Source organism: Epinephelus moara, chromosome 5 (assembly GCF_006386435.1).
Source record: "Epinephelus moara isolate mb chromosome 5, YSFRI_EMoa_1.0, whole genome shotgun sequence".
NCBI classification, from domain to species: Eukaryota; Metazoa; Chordata; class Actinopteri; order Perciformes; family Serranidae; genus Epinephelus; species Epinephelus moara.
In genome coordinates, this window is record NC_065510.1 from 40532828 (window position 1) to 40552521 (window position 19694).

General features: G+C 41.0%; 1 protein-coding gene across 10 annotated transcripts in view; it reads left to right on the forward strand.

Annotated features, from left to right (window-relative positions):
• Positions 1 to 8955: 8955 nt before the first annotated feature.
• The window catches only part of rbm47 (RNA binding motif protein 47), a 37526-nt gene continuing 26787 nt past the window's right edge, over positions 8956 to 19694 (forward strand). For 3 of the 10 annotated variants that reach the window (XM_050043947.1, XM_050043958.1, XM_050043960.1), the window contains exons 1-2: positions 9862 to 10043; positions 10568 to 10742. The gene's annotated coding sequence lies outside the window, so the exon portion shown is untranslated. Of the gene's footprint in view, positions 9158 to 9860; positions 10044 to 10315; positions 10743 to 19694 lie in introns of those variants that run through there. The other 7 variants (XM_050043955.1, XM_050043959.1, XM_050043948.1 and 4 more) reach the window with 6 other exon arrangements.

The following is a 19694-nucleotide window of genomic DNA, read 5'->3' on the forward strand; positions in this document are numbered from 1 at the left end:
TTTTCCTGCAATTATGTCTCCTGTGTTTTACTCTCCAACTCTTCCATTTCACACTGAATGATATTTTTTATTGGTGAAAAATGTGACAAAATTTAAAGTAAAAAGAGTTTAGAATAGTCTCTATTAAGTGTTAATGAACCAGGTTGAACATTGTTACGATACTGACTTGTTTTGTAGGCTTTGTAAAAAGATTGCCAACTGTCATAAATAGTGAGAAAAGCACTTAAACTCAGTGGGCATCTTCCTTTAAACTGAAGTCATAAATCAGAGCTGTGTGACATCTGTATGAGACCAACAGGGGGAGACATTTTACTGAGGTGTGTCAGCGTTAGAGTGCGGCCTCCTTCCTGCAGTGTGTGACACATTTCAAAGCCACTTTCTGGCCTTTATTTGATTTGAGTTCTTGACCGTTAAGAATGTATGAAGCTGCCTCTTCACATCAGTCAGCTGCAGGAACAGGGCGCACACTAAATTCAGCAGATGAGACCAGTGTCTAAATCAGTAGTATTGGAGCATGAGGGATAAACACAAAGTAGATTTTGGTAGTTTATTAGTGCTTGGTAAGCTGCAGGGGGTTCATCATTGTGTGGAAAAACCTCAGTGAGCTTTTTTGGGGGCCAAATGAGCCTCGCTTCGCTGCGGGTGAGAGTACAGCTGGAGAGATTATCCCATCCAACACGCGTCATCAATGTCGCCTCACAACAGGCCTCCAGTTGCTCCCTATGTGTCGTGTTTGTGTGGGTGTTCTCGTGTGTGTGTGTGTAACAGCGTATTCAATAATCGGCCCGGTTGGAGACGGCGGGTCGTGCGGCCATAAGCCGACCTGGAATTTTCTCAATAAAGGTCTAATCTGTACGGGAAGCTGTACAGTGCTTGAAGGAGTTTCTTCTCTCTCTTTAATCATAGCTTCATACACTCACACCAGGGTTCTTCAATCACATTCAGTATTATCTTTTCTTTAATGTGAGTGTGTTGTCTGCTTGAGTGACCTTGAGTTGATCTACTGCATAAAAGGGCCAGGTGTCCTGCAGGTTTTCTGTGGCCAAAAGTAGTCAAGTCAGTTTTATTCATGCACCCTAATGTCACAAATAATAATAATAATTAATAATAATTTGCTCACAACGTTTTACAATCTGTACAGTATATGACACCCTCTGTCCTATGACCCCTGATTTTGATGAGGAAAAACTCCCCCAAAAAACCCTTAAACGCAGGGGTCTTCAACATTTTCAGGCTAAAGAGTCCTTTACTGAAAGAGAGACGGAGCAGCGACCCCCTACTGCATACTGTATAAAACTCAGTTGCACTTGAGATAATTCTCTGAATATTTTCGGGTCTTCTCTCATTTGCGCTTACCTGCAGCTGCTAGGTCAGCAGCAGTTGTAGCATGGCTAGGTGTATTAGCCTCACCCTCGGCACTTTTGCCAGTGGTTTCTGAGGTGGGTGTTGTGTCAGACTCTCTTGTCGCTCGAAAAGTTATGAAACAATCCACTGTAGCTCACAAGAATGTCTGTAAACTTTGAATAATGACACAGCTAATTGGCTAGTATGTTCAATAGTATGTAACTGAGAGCTAACTAGGTCACCTTGACATTATGGACAGGTGCTGCACAGTAAAGACAAAAAAGGGGATTTGTGCAGGGATTCAGAGATAGCTAGCTCACATGATAGTACAAGGATTCTTGGGTAACAGTTAGCCTGTTGTTACTGTTGTGTACTGTAAATGAAATGGGTTTTATGAATGGGCCAACTTATCTTCTATGTTGGATTTCAGACACATTTTAATTTAAAATAGAATAAAATAAAATTAGAAAACTTAAGTAAAAACTTGAAGGAGTACCCCCCTTTTGGGTAAAAAAATTGAAAATTTAAGAAACCCCGGGACGGACAGACGTGCAACAGATGTCGTCTGTACAAGGTCCTGTGAATGTAACAGATTTTCTTTTCATTTTGGGTCTCTCACTTAAATATGAAGTTCCTAAGGCTAGGCAATATATCAACATCATATCGATATCTTGATACGAGACTGGATATTGTCTTAGATTTTAAATGGTAATGTCCTAAGTGTTGTCTTTTCCTGGTGTTAAAGGCTTCATCACAATAAAGTGATGTGATTTTCTGAACTTATCAGACTGTTGTAGCTGTTCTATTGTTTGCCTTTAACCACTGAGCCATTCAATCCACATCAATGATGATTATTTATCAAAAATCTCATTGTGTAAATATTTCGTGCTAACACCAATAGTCAGAGATGTGCACTCGAGTCACATGACTTGGACTCAAGAAATAGAATACATTTGGAGAACACGAGAAAGCAGTCGCCACTCCTCTATGAGATAATGTGCTGTTATAGTCACGTATGAATCCACTGACCTTGAAGTCCAGAAGTCGCCACCCTTCCTGCTGTACTCAAAGATTCCTCAACTTTATGCGTCACTTCTCTGTAGAGCTTGGGTACGGCTGTGTCAGAATGAAACAAAAGCCTTTGTTTTCAGCAACGCTGTATGGACGCAGATCTTTGCACATGAAGCAGGTGATGGACTGTGTTACTTTCTTAGCTCTCTCAGAGTTGGATGGTAGTTTTTTAAAGCCAAGTGTGTCCAGTGTTAGTTGATTTTTCGGCGGAGTGAATTTAGCGTTAGCTTAGCTAATGCTGTCTCTGGATGGTGGAGTGTTAGGTGAGCCCTCATGTTCGTAGTATTTTGTTTTATAGTATAGAGTATTTCATTCTTATATTACACTGCCTGCAAATCGCATGTGTCATATCCAAAATAATACTGGATGTTTGATTTAAATGCAGACGGCGCATTCCTAATTTCTGTCTCCAGTGCCTCTACCTGCCATATGCTGCTGACTGAGACCTCTGCTGACCTCACCAGACAACAAACAAAACATCAGCATCATCTGGTGGACTGAAAAAGATGATTTTATTATTCTAGAACCAAAAGTTGTATTCTTCTGTTCTGTTCATAACTTTTATGGACAGAATTTCTAGGCGCAGCCGAGTGGTGGAGGGTGTCAGGTTCGGTGACGGGAGGATCTCGTCCCTGCTTTTTGCGGATGACGTGGTCCTCCTAGCTCCATCGAACAGTGACCCCCAGCTCTCGCTGGGGCGGTTCGCAGCCGAGTGTGAAGCGGCTGGGATGAGAATCAGCACCTCCAAGTCTGAGGCCATGGTCCTCAGCCGGAAAAGGGTGGATTGCCCACTCCAGGTCAGGGGGGAGGTCCTTCCTCAGGTGGAGGAGTTTAAGTATCTCGGGATCTTGTTCACGAGTGAGGGTAGGATGGAGCGGGAGATTGACAGGCGGATTGGGGCGGCGTCAGCAGTGATGCAGGCGCTTAACCGGTCCGTTGTGGTGAAGAGGGAGCTTAGCCAGAAAGCGAAGCTCTCGATTTACCGGTCGATCTACGTTCCAATCCTCACCTATGGTCACGAGCTCTGGGTAGTGACCGAAAGAATGAGATCGCGAGTGCAAGCGGCCGAAATGAGTTTCCTCCGCAGGGTGGCTGGGCTCAGCCTTAGGGATAGGGTGAGGAGCTCAGACATCCGGGAGGGACTCGGAGTAATGAGATCGTGAGAACGCATCGAGAGGAGCCAGTTGAGGTGGTTCGGGCATCTGGTAAGGATGCCTTCCGGACGCCTCCCTTGGGAGGTGTTTCGGGCATGTCCAACCGGGAGGAGACCTCGGGGCCGCCCCAGAACACGCTGGAGGGACTACATCACCCGGCTGGCCTGGGAACGCCTCGGGGTTCCCGAGGAAGAGCTGACGGAAGTGGCTGGGGAGAGGACTGTCTGGGCTTCTTTGCTGAGGCTGCTGCCCCCGCGACCCGGACCCGGATAAGCAGAGGACGACGAGTACGAGTACGAGTACAAAAGTTGTATTGAAATGTGTATTTGCAAAAACTGATAGTGTATGTAATAAAATATGGCGTCTTGGTGTCTGTGTATCGATACAATGTCGCCACTCAAAATATTGTGATACTATGCTGTATCGACCCCCCCCCCACCCCTACTTGATACCTTCTCCCAAGTCCCAAGATAAAAAGTATGTTCTTTAAAAAGTTTGCCACAAATCAATTGTTTGAACAATCCAACAGCATCCAATCAAGTATCAGGAGAGAGCCATGAAGCGCTAACGTTATGTTAGAGCGACAGCTGGAACAAAAATTATACTAAAGATCATTTTGTTCATGTGCAAAAACTACGAAACAAACTGCAGTATACAAAGCATGCAGGTTGAAAATTACAGATGGAAACGCAACAAATTCCAACAAACTTGTTTTAACAAATATGTCCTAATTTTAAAAAGCATTCATGATTTTTGTAAATTTAAGGTAGCGCATTACTCTGTTTTTTTAAACTGCATTACATTTGATGAAGAGCGCATTATGACTTGCTTAGTTCAGGACAAGTTCAGGACTTGGGATGTGACTTGGGACTTGAGTGCAAAGAACTGAGACTTACATGTGAATTACAAAACAATGACTTGGCCCCACCTCTGCCAACAGTCAACCCCACAAAACTGACCTCAAAGTATTTGGTCAAAAATATCATGATTTTTGATTTTCTACATACTGCCCAGCCGTGGTACTGCTTATATTGTTATTCATTTAATATGCACCAACTTTTTCTCTAAAATCAATAACAACTTAAATGTCAAGAAAAAAGCCCAGTCCAAAAGTACTGGTACACAAAAGTACATGGACGGGATTGTCCAAGTACTTTTTCTCCATGTAGTGTATTTATTGTGGATGTGTGTGTGAGAGAGAGGTTGGGTTTGATCTCTTTCACTCATCAAGACCCAATTAGAGACTATAAGACCCACATCTTAATCTCACACACACCACCCCTGCACGTACGCACATGCACACGCGCACACACACTTCCACATAAGGCTAGGCTGTAATTATTGTGGCAAAGTGGAGAATGCTGCTTTTGTGTAGTACAAGGTACAAGTACAAGGTCAGAACTTGACAAGAAATGTCGCTACATCACAGCCAAATATGTAAGTGATCTTATTTGTGTAATGAGAGACAGAGAGATTAAAAACAAGACACACACACACACAAACACACGTCACTCGATACAATTTGACATCATAAATCCAGTTCACCAGCAGATACAATAGTAATATGATCCAAGTTTTCCTCCTTTCTCAGTTTTCCTTGTAGTGTGTGTGATGGCTTGATCGGGCCCACTTGCTGCAGGTGAATAGATACACTTTGCCCCGTCTCTTTGTGTGTCTTTGTCGGGTGTTTGGAGCACCAGCGGAGTGTCTTCCTGGGAATCCGTGCACTCTGTGTCTCAGGTCTCTTCTGTCTATTGTGTAGCAACCAGGGCAGGGTCTGAGCTGCTTATTGTGGGAAAGTTTGCTTTTGTTTACACCCTGTGAAAAGGCTGCATATCAGCAAGTCTGTGTGTGTGTGTGTGTGTGTGTGTGTGTGTATAAACTAAACGTTTGTGAAGCCATCATTATCATTAAAGGATAATTCCAGTTTAACTATTAAAGGACTAGCCTGACATTTTGTAAAATAACGTTACTCTTATTTGGTTTTAAGCATTCTGGACTCTTGTTGTCACCCTAAGTCTGACAAGCAATAAGTGAAGTTACTAAATGAGACCAAGAAAAATCTGGCACATAACCTGCTGTGAAAACAACCAACAAATAAACTGGCTCTGTCCAAACTTCTGGATGGAACCAGGCTAGCTTATTCCCTCTATGCTAAGCTAAGTTAACCATCTGATATCTGTGGTATTCATCTTCTCATCTCATTCTTGCCAAGAATGTGAATCGGCTGAATTTTAAAACTCCTTAAAAGCTAAAATTCATATACACCAAAGTAACTGGTGAGATCTCAGACAGTGGTGACATCAGAAAACGGAAGTCAACAAACATCAGCAGAGAGAAAAAAAAGACCAATGGAAAAACTATTACCCAACTTTGTTAATCTCATCACAGGTTACAGAAGGACTTAGTGGTTGAAACCAAGCAGCAACCTCCCGGGCTGGAAAATGAAGCCAACGTGGAGGTGCTAAAAACTGCAGTTCCTCTAATGACCACTTGAGGCTTATCCCTCAATGATTGAGTCAATCCCCATGGGCCTCCATGTTACAATGTCCAACTTTACAGCAGAAATAAACATGTTTATAGCCTGGCTGGTACAAAAATCAGTTTCAGTCTCTATAGCTAATTTTCTCTGTCATGACAACCGTACAGGGGATGAATTTTTGCATAACTCAACTATTTAAATGTTAATAAAGGAGCAGTGTGGAAGATTTTGAGAGATTTAGTGGCATCCAATGGTGAGGATTGCAGATTACAACCAGTTGAAACTTCTCCTGATTATAATTCATTCAGTTTTCATTGTTTATGAGGTTTTTACCAGGAGCTGAATTATCTGCAGAGGTCTCTTGCATTTTCAAAACAAACAGACCAGGTGATTTAAACTGGTAAAAACACTGAATAAAGCAGTTTATTTTCCTTTTTATTTTTTCTAATATGGCATTTTTCCAGCACTGCTTGTGCAGAGGGGCTTCTGTCTATGGTAGATGACACTGAACCATAAAACCGTGAAAATACAAATGGCCCTATCTGGAGACTGACTGTGTTGGGTTTGTCCATTCTGGGCTATTTTAGAAACATGGTATATTCCATTCTACAAATAAATCCCCCACAGATCTTACACACTGGATCTTTAAGGTTTAAAGTTATGAGTAATTAAGGTCGTGGTAGCTTTGAGTGACAGGTGGGTGCCATACATTGACAAGTAGATGCCATGGCGACAACGCTTGTTAGGTCATGTAACCGAGTAAAGGTGTAGCCATACCTTTGGCTATTTCAGTTCATGAGAGTTAATTTTAACGTTTTGGTCTCCTTAAAAGTCATGTTCAGTCATGTTCAGTCATGTTCAAAGACCCTGCAAGATGTCACAGCGTTTCAATTTTTTTTTTTGGTAAGTTCCTCTTATTTTAATGGTTTTAAGTCTGTTTTTCATTAGAGATAAATAGCATTAGTATTATCACAATTAACCATGTCTATAATTGCGCAATGCCAACTACCACGGTTATTTTATACAGCCTATGGTAAATTCCCATAGACCCCCATATTAAAATGCCCAACTTTACAGCAGAAATAAGCCTTCAGCCATGTCCATTATTCTAATGTCTATGGGGTAAAACTTTGATCTACTTGACCTACCGTAATTGTGTATATTTGCAGTTTCCTCTGCAATCAGAGATTATTACTGACATTCCAGGTGTGCTAATTTCTTTCTTTTTTTTTTGTCAACAAACAGAGCAGCTTAGATAATCAACAGCAATGATGCCATGTTTCCAGATCTCTGCAGTTACTTTGATGAGTTAAATTTTATCAAGATTAATAGTGACAATGGCTTTAGCTACAAAAATAGTTGTAAAAACAAAACAAAACAAAACAACCAAAAACTAAACAAAACAAAACACATAAACCCTGAAATATAATTTATGTCAGTCTTGTTTACCAATGCAACACATAGGATTTCCCATTTATTTATTACTGTATAATTATAAAATAGTTTTTCATTACATTAATTTGCACGTTGTATTTGCTTAAGAAGGCTTCAAAAATGACCAACCAGTGTTTTCACAACAACTCTCAACACTTGGTGAACCTCATACTGTTTGAGGAGGTGTATATAAAAACTCCAGCCAATACAGTAATCTTAAACCTTTGAACAATCCAGCCCCTTCCATCAAATAATATGACCTTTATCTTTATTACCAAAATCTGTCTAGTTTGTGAATGATCCTCCCTGCATTATTCCATGACCCAACATGTTGTTTCAACGGGAGACAGTGTAATAGCATTAGAAACATACTCTTTCAGTTTTAGGAAGTTGCATGTTAAGGTTTATATCAAAATCATCTACAAGACTATATGAAAGCTGTGAAAAAGTACTTCTGACACCTGTGCAATGTGATGTGATATAATTTTCAGTTTATCTAAAGGTTTTTCATTCCAAGTAAGCTCCAAAATGAGACTGGGACCAAATATTCAACAAACATCTTACATTACTGTATAAATGTTTTTATTGAGCCATTTCACCAGATGTTAAAGGACCACACAGAGGTTCATACAAGTCCCATTTATTTTAAACTGCTGATAACTGGTGCCAAAGCCTTTGAGATACTTCCATTCATCACATGTCAAAGTTATTATACTGTCAGTAAATTAGTACTTGATGCAGATGACTTTCAAAAGCCTGCACTGTATAAACATGTAGGAATAATGTGACTTAAAGTCACAGTGATGGATTACCTAACCCGAGCAAGTCTCTGCAAGCGGATTTTCATACTGTGAGAAAATGATTGAGGAGTTATGAATGGTGGAGTTGGGACTAAAACACTTTGGTGTGATTTGGATAGTTGTCAACATGAGTGGATGTGATCTGTTGTAGCTAAAATACAGAAAGACACTGAATGTTTTTGTCCTGCACATGTAAATAGACTTTATCTGCCAACACACTGTTACTCTGTAATCAAATAATGATGACTAAACACCGATAAACCACTTCACTGCTTCCACCTGAAGTAAGAAAACTTTTTTCAACTTCAGCTGTAAACTCTTCAGCCTACCTGCAACATTACAGATCTGAAAACTGAACTCAGTGTTATGAATGCTTCTGTATTTGCACACTTCATTCAACTTGTGTTAAGTAAGCATTAAAGTGAAACGTATTAAGCAACACGTCCAACGACTCCGGCCTCCTCCCAGCCTGGAGTTCAGCCGCTGTGTTGAAACGTTATTTCTCTGTGTGAGCACGTCTGACTCAATCTCAGTTTCCTATACACACACACACTCGCAAGTTCCCTACTGTGCGTGTATGTGTGTGTGTGGGGGGGACTTTATCTGAATGTATTCGTGTGTGTGTGTGTGTGTGTGTGTGTGTGTGTGTGTGTTGTTACTCTAAACAGAAATCTAGCTTCCTCACTTCTCTCTTCTATCCTCAGTCTGTCAGTTGGCTGACCGCGGTTGTTACTGCTCAGTACAGCTCTCTAACTCGCTCTCTGTCTCCATGACAACTTGCTGTCACGAAGACGTCGCACTCGCCACGCACCTGAGATCAGGAAGGAGGAAGTGCCTGGTCCCGCCCACATCGAATTCTGCAAGGAATCCAGGTAGGCAAACACACACCCACACACACACACACACACACATACACACACACACACTCTGAATGAGAGGTGAATGCAGGAGGCCTGGTAGTGTTGAAACTGCTCTGCGTGATCAAACAAGTATGAAATTGTCAGAAATAAAAGAGAATTAAGAGTGCGTGAGAGACATGAAGGAGGAGAATAAGAAACAGCAGTTGAGCCGGTTGTGTTTGGGTTATCTTCCACTGTTTTACTTTCAGTTCAAGTTTCACATTTCAGGCCTGTCTGTGTCACACTCACGCTGACTGACTGTTTGAGGAATGAAAATCGGGTGTGAGCCAGTTGTTATTAGTGAAAGTTGTCATTACAGAGGCACCTGCGTACGTCAAGGGTGTGAACGGTGTAACATAAAGACAGCTTGTCATCATGACGTCGGGGGTGGGCACATGCATTTGTGAATGAGTGAAGGTCGGTGTGTGTGTGATCATCGGTAATAAGCATGTGGCGGATGGGAATGATCATGTGGTGTGTGAGGTTTTGAACTAGGTGTGCAGGAAACTCCTTTACAGGAATGCTGCTCTGGCTGAAATGATTCAGGTCTGGCTGCACACACACTAACACACAGATTGGCCAGGCCACAGGAGGATAGCATTTCCCATCCGGAATGATAGGAGGGAAGGAGGGAGGGAGGTGTGTTGGGGGTTTGGGCAGTCAGATTCAGGTTTGGTGAGTTTTAGGAGGCGGCAGTGTGTACACCACACACATGATCGAGAGAGAGAGAGGGACGGACAGAGAGAAAGAGACGGAAGAGAAGGCTAAACACTTTGCGAGGAAGTCTTTGGAGAGTTTTGGACCTTCATTCAAGATCATGCAACCTCTGACTTGAGCTCCGCGTCCGCGATGCTGTGCTGTAAGATCAGATAGATTTGTGTTTGTTTTCAGGTGGATAGTGTATTCTCTGATGAGTTTCCTGGGATCATTAGCGTGTTGGTGTGTGTTTGGAACTTTTTCCTTTCTTTTCTCCTCCCTCTCTCCCCCCTTCCCAGGAATGTGGGGCTTATGTCAGTGAGAGTCAGGTACAGACTCACTAATTACCACTGCCATTCCTCCCTCCATCTCTCCCTCCCTCCCTCTTTCCTTCAACTCCGCCACCTTCCCTCTCTCTCTCCTCCACTTCGAGACCTTGTGTGCTCCCTCCCCTCTCCTGCCTCCTGCTGTTGCGTCTACGAGCGCTGTCGTGACTGGAGCAGAGGAGAGGACAAACAGAGAGGATCTGAGTCAGAATCCAAAAAAACACCAAAAGGAGAACAGAAACTCTGACTTGTCCTCTCTCTCGTTCTCAGTGTGTGTGTGTGTTTGGTAGATGTGTCTGAGAGTTTGTTAGTTGTGTCTGAGATCTCTTCTGATTCTTCTCTGGGGGACCTGTCATTGAAGACAGGAGGCGCCTTGACAGCAAACGAGAGGCCGGAGAGAACCTGACAGACAGAGCAAAAGGAGGAGAGAAGGAGGAAGAGAAGATGAGAAAGTGACAAGCTGGATCGTTGCTTTTGAACGGTGGCAGAAGAACCAAAACGACGGCACTGTGATTACACGTCCCATCATCCTACAGGTTGGCCGGGAACCCGTCATGTGTTTCTTTTTCTTTTCCTTTCTGTCTGTTCCTCGCTTTCATCTTCCATCAGTTTGGCTGCTAAGTTAAGGGACATGGTGTGTTTTCTCACCTGGAGAACTAAGAACACACACACACACACACACACACACACACACACACACACACAGTGGGTATCTGGAAGGACATTTCTTCAGCTGGTCCAGTGTTCACACTGACCCAGCTGACTGCTATAACCTTCATTACAAGGTTATGGGACAGGGACTCGATGTTTATTTGTGTGGGGATTTATGTGTGTGTGATCAGTTGCTGTCTTGTCGAGCCGTCCTGTTTGTGTGTGTGTGTGTGTGTGTGTGTGTCAGAAACTGGTTGAGCAGGGCGCCAGTCAGCCTTGGGTGTCCTGTTGTTGTACAAACGAGATTTTGTTGTGTGAGCATACACATGTGTGAGTGCCCTTGCCTGTGCATAGATATATTGTACATGTGTGTGAAGTTATAGTGTGTGTGTGTCAGTATGAGTGTAAGTGTAATAGAGCAGCCTTCTCTGTGACGCTCAGCCCAGACTGTAGTTTACAAAATCTTTGAGATCATTAGATCAAATTTACAAAAAGGTAATTTCTTAAAATGTAGTTTGCGGACCTCTGGTGATTTGTTATGTGTGTATAACATATACAGTATAACATGACATCCAAAGCCATTATGTTATGATATGTGTTGTCTTTTGACAATATTTTAAATTTTTAGTACTTTGTGATTTATGGTAGAAAAAAGTGATTCACTATAAAAAAAAATGATTTAAATTGATTTGCAAAATTTAAAAAAATACAAAATAAGACGTGAAGCTTGGACAATTGGACAATTGGTTATGTAGCTGCTGTCAGGCTACATAACCAGCACTGCTCACAGTAGACTGCACCATGGACACTTTATTGACACTTTATTGACACTATGGACACTGTATGGACACCACAGCTGTCTGCTGTTTTGCACATACAATCACTTGCACTAGATGTGCTCCCTTTATCCACTGCTCATTTTTTGCTCATTTTCATTCATTCACTGCTGCTCATTATTATCCACTTCCTATTATTTTCATTATTATTATTATTATTATTATTATTATTNNNCTTGCACTAGATGTGCTCCATTTTTTGCTCATTTTCATTCATTCACTGCTGCTCATTATTATCCACTTCCTATTATTTTCATTATTATTATTATTATTATTATTATTATTGTTATTGTTATTGTTATTGTTATTTATCGCCGTCTCTTGTATTTTTGTACTTATTTACATGCCTAGTTATTTAAGTTTTTTAAGTTTAATTTTGAAATCTTTAATCTGACTCTTTCCCCTTGACTGCTGTAACACTGGAATTTCTCAATTATGGGATCAATAAAGGTGTATCTTATCTTATCTTATCTTATCTTAATTAGTATGGAATTAACTAAGGGCCTAATTTCTGTAGATGTAAACTGATGTCGACAGGTTAGAGGTGGTGGAGAGAAAAGTTTCACTTACTAAGTTACTGTTTCCTGAAAATCACCTGTGGAGATGGAGAACAGGGAGGTGCAGAGTGACACCTGCAATACACTCCTTTGTCAGTTAGTGTACGTGCATGTAAGTGTGTCTTCCATCTCAACAGATGGCCGGCTTCCTTGTGAATACTGAAAATACTTCCACATGTTTAAGGTGTGTGTGAAGGGTGTGTGTGTGTGCGTGTGTAAAAGTGCTGGTCAGACCTGATGAAGTGATGACACACAGGTTCTTCAAACTAGCTCATGCAAAACCAAAACCAAAAATAGATAGCTGTTAAATGGTTAGTTTATGATAATTATTCAAATGGACCTGTCTGTCTGTCTGTCTGTCTGTCTGTCTGTCTGTCTGTCTGTCTGTCTTTCTGTCTGTCTGTCTCTCAGACAGCGGCTGTGTTCATTACAGATTGTGCAAGAGGGTTCAAGAGGTGAACCATTTTTCGGAATGATACTTATCTCTCAACCCACTGTATCACATTCCACAACTGCTAAAAAGGGACAAACAGTCGCCCGAGACAGGAATTTATATCTACACTTTTTTCTTTTCCTAGTGTGACCTTAGTGGTATCGTGTTTGGGCCCGCTTTAGTTTCAGGATGACACACAACAGGAGCAGAAACAACGGGCAACAGGAAGAAAACTAAAAGATCATGTTTGCTCGTCTTTAACCTGAGACAAAGGTTGGAGGGATTCTTAAAAGCAGGAAGCTGATGGGAAATAATTATTCAGCAAACCTCAAGTACAGTATAAGGAAGAGAAACGGCTGAAATGGCTTGAATGATATACACACAAACACGTAGGCACGTAGTATATGGTTGTGTCACGTGACCATCACATGATCATCTCATGCTCATGATGGGGAAGTGTGTGTGTGTGTGTGTGTGTGTGTGTGTGTGTGTGACAAAGCCATGAGTCTAATCCACCAACACTAAAGCAGAAATCTAAAGCTGTGTGAGAGAGAGAGAGAGAGAGAGAGAGAGAGAGAGAGAGAGAGAGAGAGAGAGAGAGAGGAGAGAGAGAGAGAGAGAGAGAGAGAGAGAGAGAGAGAGAGAGAGAGAGAGAGAGAGAGAGAACCTGTTAGCGCTATTGTGTTGTTTATGAAACACCTGTAACAAGATCTGATCACCCTCTCTCTCCTCTCTCTTTCTGTTTGTCACAAACACACATACCTGGAAAGCACAATGGCCACATTCTTCCCCCTCTGTCGACCCCCCTCCACCTCCCTCTTTAGCTCCCCTCTGATCCAGCCAATCACTGGACAGCAGCGAGACGAGGGCGAAGTCGAAACAGGTCAAAATTAGGGTGGCACAGACAGGTAGAAAAGGGAGAAGTGAAAGATATTTTTTTGATATGCTCAATTTGTTTACAAATGCTAAGAGGCTAAAGGAACACGAAAAGGCCTTGACCAGCAGATACTTCGCACTGTAATTTAATATTTGGTGCTGTTCTTTCAAAGCAAAGAGTAAAAAATATTAATAAATTTTTAAAAAAAAAGTTGGATATAAGAAGCAAGACGGACGGAAGTTGTAAGAATGTTTTACAGAGGAAATGATGTAAAGGAAAAAAATGTCATGGAGGGACAGAACAGCCATAAAAAAAGAATAAATCTGAAAAAAGAATTAAAAAACATAAATGTTAAGATAAATAAGTAAAAGAATAAATCAGTAAATAAAAAAATCTAGAAATATAAAGAGAAATACATAAAAGAATAAATAAATGTGAAAATATAAAGACAAATAAAATATAAAAGAATAATTATGAAAAGTAAATGTGAAAATAAATAAATACCACTACTACTACTACTAATAATAATAAAAAAATAATAATTATTGTTATTATCATGCTTTTTCTATTTGGTCATTTTTCTTTCTATTACCATTCATCAATTATTTTATGTATTTCTCTTTATATAGTTATTATATAAATTTGCTTTTGATATTTCCACATATTTTAATTTACTATATTTTTAATTTATTCATTTCCACATTTTTTTTTTATCAACGTATTTATTCTTTTATTTATTTCTCTCTATATTTACCCATTTTTTTAAATGTATTTAAAAAAAATAATTTCTGTTTATATTTTCACATATTCTGTGTACTTATTTATTCTTTTTTAAATTTCTAGTTAGGTTAGCTGGATTACAAATGATAGTTTTGGTTTTGTTTTGCCATGCCTTCTAACTTTGTAAGTCCTCCATAGCTGTTCATATTGTTGTTGTCTGATCTGCCATCTTTATGTTAAAGGTTTGGTTCTGTTAAGGTGAAAAAAAAAACCCCTGACAAAACTGATTAGTTGAAAACAGGATGCCACCACCAGTTTCCTGTGTCAGCGTCTTACACTTTGTTCACCAAACCACCAACCCCAAACTCCCATCTTAGAGGTTTTACGTTGGTTTGACAACGTCAGGGTATTTCTGCCATTGCTCCTGACAGTCATTATTAACTCACCACAAGACCACAGGAGGTCCTCAACTGGTAGACACAAGACGCATAGGTTGTTTTGAAAAGATGACCAATGCTGTCTGTTTTCTGTCGAGGACAGTCTGCAATTTGTTCAAGTTTTTTTTTTTAATAGTATTAATATCTTGGAGACAGGGTTGGACAGACTGTTGTCATTGGGACTATTTCTTCAGTTGACAGTAGTTCCGTTCACAGTGATTATCCAGAGTAACAGGGACAGTATTAAATGTAATTAGTTATTCACATAGACTGTGTTGGGGAGGAGGCAGAAGTCTCAGACATTTCAAAACCAGGTCAAATAAAATCCAAACTATGTGCATGGATTAATAGAACCAGACCTGTGTGACCAAACGCACTCTTACTTACTTGTACTTTCCTAAACACAATGATCTGAGACATTGTGCAACTGCCTCTCCTCTGAGAAACGTGGCAGGAACGATGCACACTGTTGAGTGTGTAAACAGGTGGCATCCACTCACTGTGAAGGCTGGATCAACACTCCTCCTCCTCCTTCCCCCCTTTCTCCCTACACCCCCGCCTTCTCCCGCGCAACCTTTGACCCCTGCGTAACCCCTCCACCCCCCTCCTGTGTGGTGACACTGCTGAACCCTCCCTCCTCTCCTCCCTCCTTCCCTCCTCTGTCCTTCAACCTGCTCGTACACTAATGCTGTTATCATGCTTCATTTCACGGCTAGTTTCCTCCTCCTCCTCCTCTTGCCTTCTTCAGCTAGATGGCAGTTTTTAAGGGTTAGATCGAGTGAAGACACTGAAGACAACTCAAAAGCCCACATGTACATTAAAGGCATCGCTGACTGCTGTAACTGTTCCTCTTGTCCATGCTGGCTGTGAAGAGATCTCTTCCTTATGGATACTTTATTGAAACTGCTTTAAGAGGAGATGTATGGACAGGAGGAACAACTCCAGCAGCTGATAACTGTGTAAATGTACATGTGGTTCATGCTGGTATTGTTTTAAAAATGTGAACCTATCAATTTACTTGCTTGCACACACAAACATGCAGAGAGCATCCAGTTGCCTTACGCTCACACAGGCTCTTCTCTGCATACCTGTTGCTACACACAATGGGCCAGTTGTCTGGACAGCAGGCCAAGAGGCAAGGTGCATGTGTGTGTGTGTGTGTGTGTGTGTGTGTGTGTGTGTGTGTGTGTTAACAGTGGGTGATTTGATTCTGGCAGAGAAGGCAGGCAAATGCAAGTGGTGTTGAGGGGTGTGTGTTTGTGTGTGTGGAAATGAGAAGGTTTGGTGGACAAGAAACTACCAGAACAACAATGCATCTCGTGATAGGAACCAAAACACCCACACGTGAACACACACACGCAAGCACACGCACACACACACATGCACCTACTCTGCGCCCCCCTCCCCGCCTTGTCAGAATGGAATGTTCCATGGGCTGAGACTGACTCTGTGAACCCATTCACAAAACTGACACAAAGTAGCCATACTCAGGCCACACACACACACACACACACACACACACACACACACACTGTTTTTAGTGTGTCCTTCGTCTTCTCTCTCTCTCTCTCTCTCTCTTATGTTCTCACACTCCCTCTCCCTCCCTTCTTTTTGTTTGATGAGAAGTTTCAGCAGGTGAACAGGTGGATTACAGCGTTTTAGTTTCTCAGGATGATTTTTTTTGGCTTGTCATAAAACTCCTGTTTCGCGTGACACTGTTTAGCAGTTTAGCTATTGTATGTTCAGGGATCTGTATTTAGGGGGGCGTAATAGCTGGAGTTGGCTGACGCTGAATTCCACCAGCTTTTCATTTAGCTCTTATCTGCCTGTTTTACTTCCCGGTCTCACTTTCCTAGTTGTTCTGTGTGTGTGTGTGTGTGTGTGTGTGTGTGTGTGCGTGTGCGTGCGCGGGAACAATTCGCCTTTCCAGGAAACCAGGAATGGTGAAAATTGCAGGTTTAAGATTGCCAGAAGATAATATGTCTGTACATGGGTGTTGATGAAGGTGATAGTACAACTATTACTAGTCAACACTCCATGATCTACTCTTTTGCAAGTTGTAATTATTATTGCTTACTGAATTATTATCCTGCCATTTATTGCAATAATGAGATGCTACACACAGGGGGAAAGGGTCATTCAGAAGCTTTGAGTGAATTGTTTTCAGTTACAGTGGTTTTTACCTGAAAAAACTGAGTCGGATTAAAGAATTGGCAGGGGAATATCTTTCAAGGATATAATATAGACACTCAGGCTTGTTGTACCTTGTTTTAAAAATAGCCGGGGTGTGCTGAAAAGAAAACTAGTTTGCACAAAGCATTGCCCTACCAGAGACAAAAGTGTTCATGGCTGCAATTAACGTCTGACATAATAGAGAGACACAATGAATCATACAAATTGGGATGTTGACGGTAAACAGACTGCATTTATGTCGAGCTTTTCTAGTCTTAGCAACCACTTAAATTACTTTACACTACAGGCACCATTCATCCATTCATCCACTGATGGCCAAGGCAACCATACAAGGTGCCATCTGCTCATCAGATAATCATTCTCATATACTCACAGGGAGAAATTAGGAGCAATTTGGGGTTCAGTATCTTGCCGACTGGCAATTCAACATGTAAAGTGGGGGTTGAAGCTGCGACCTTCTGACTGGTAGACACCCCACTGTGCACATTTTGCACTTAGGTGTACCCACAAAAAGCAACGGATATAGTCAGTAGGTGATCTGACAGGAGACAAGGGGGGACGCCATCTATTTCAACTGTTGCAGCATTTGTAGCACAGATTGAGCGACCAGTAAACTCACCGACCAATTGCATAGGCTAAATCATGTCACGTGATGCTACTCAGGCAATTAAATCTGCCTTCTGGTGAGCATTGCGACCTGAGTATGTGAGATACCTACACAGGGGAGGGACAATACGAAAGATCACAGTTGGAGGAGTGAGTCAAATAAAAATAATTTCACATGGTGTGTTCTAAAGAGAGAAAAGTAGACAGTGGAAACAGCTTTTTTATCAAGAACTGACATACTCTTACATGTTCATCCTTCTCACGGGCAGTTAAAAACCAGTACTTCTCATCATATGTTCAGAGACAACATACTTAGCCAAATCCCTGAGGGCACAGAAAACAAACCATATCAGTCAATCATCAATTCATTTAGGGGGCGTGGGTCTGTCACCCGTGTTGAAAATTAACAGATTGCCTATTGTGTATAGTGGTGTTAGGAGTGAAAAAAAATATGTGAAATACTTTATAAAACTTTAAAATACTTTCAATTCCTTTGAAAAAGCCCCAAAAATATATCATGCAGAACCAAGCTCTTATTTATGTAGTTTGGGCCATCATTCATGTATTCATTAGTGTAACATTTCACTCACAGCTTTAAGGCCCAAACGCATTGAAAGCAAACATTGACACTTCTCATTTGACGCTTGTTTATTGATGCTCCTGTGGCACACTGCAGGTATCAGATTTGAAATGCCAACACCACAGAGCCAGCAGTATCTTAGGGAAAAGGTCACTGTTTAGGCAACATTATTGTATATTATGGATATACCCATTAATATTATATACATTTCTATTTGAGTAATAATAAAAACTGCAGTTTATACTTTTATTATGATACTTTATTTCTTTAGTAAAATATATGGGAGAAAAAAACCCTTACCTTTTTTTCTGTTTAGCGCTCCCCAAACTGTGGCTGCAGAAAAACAGCGTTGGACGCTGCATTCTTATTTGACCCCCTGAAATGGAAACAAGGTCGGAGTAGGGACGTCAAAGCAGTTTGACGCACATTATGATATTTTTAGTCCGTGCTCCGCCATTGTAAACAAAAGGTGTACTTTAAAACTAGTGCACTGGTAGCTTTCAGTGTGTTTGGGCAGTTGCTGGTGAAAGACAACAATGCAGTGACACCTTTTGTGCTTTTCTGTATTTTGTGGCTCATGTGGTGTTACAGTGAAGGATGGTTAAACTTGACCTAAGTGTCAAATAATGATGTAAACATACATAAAAGTAAGCAAAAACCTCAGACTTCAGTCTGTTCTGAATGCTTGGTTTTCAACAGGTTTTTTTTCCATTCTGGCTTCAGGATGACATCATACTGTGTCGGATTTCCTTATATGGTCATCTGCTAAAAATATAATCTTGAATCTCTCAAATGTTATAAATCGCTCCTTGATTTTAGAGTGTACTCCTTCTGGAAAATGTCCAGTTGTATTTAGAAGTTTTACTGCCGATTTTTTACAGTAGACAAGTACTGATATTCTCCGTTACAGTCATTCCCCAGCTGCAACACTGCTAATATACATGTACCTACCTGCTAACGTCAGGGAAACAAGTAAACTCAGTTGCTGATATTGTTAATTACTCCCTGACTTTGGATCATATCATTCCTTAGCTGCAATGATGGTGCAGAGACCATAAGATATGGAAGACCTGGAAACACTGACCAATCAGAGCTGACTGGGCTTTTTTGAGAGGGGATCTTAAAGAGACAGGCTCTAAAATGTAAAATGTAATCTAAAATGAGCGTTTCAGACAGAAGGTGAATACAGGTGTTCCAGCACAGACAGTGTGAGAAAAGAAGAAACCCTAAATACAGGTATGAACCTGAAAATGAGCATAACAAGTCCTGTTTTAATACAGTAGGTAAAATGTACTGCAGTCAAAGATTTGAATGGACACTTTAAATAGACAGTGTTGGTCATAACATCAGTGTTCACCTTTGTCTTCTTTTCAAAAAAAGAGATTTACATATTGTGGCTGAAGTGTGAATTTAACAGCTGATTTGTTTACAACCCGTCAGACTGTCTGGACTGTTCAGGTTGTCTAAATGGACTCCACATAACCAAAAAAAAACCAAATCGTAAAAATGATGGAATTTTCCTCTCCAGTTGTCATCTCAGATCTGCTCATTCTGTTCAGTTCCTTTATTTAAACTCGATGCTGGTTATACTCTATCAC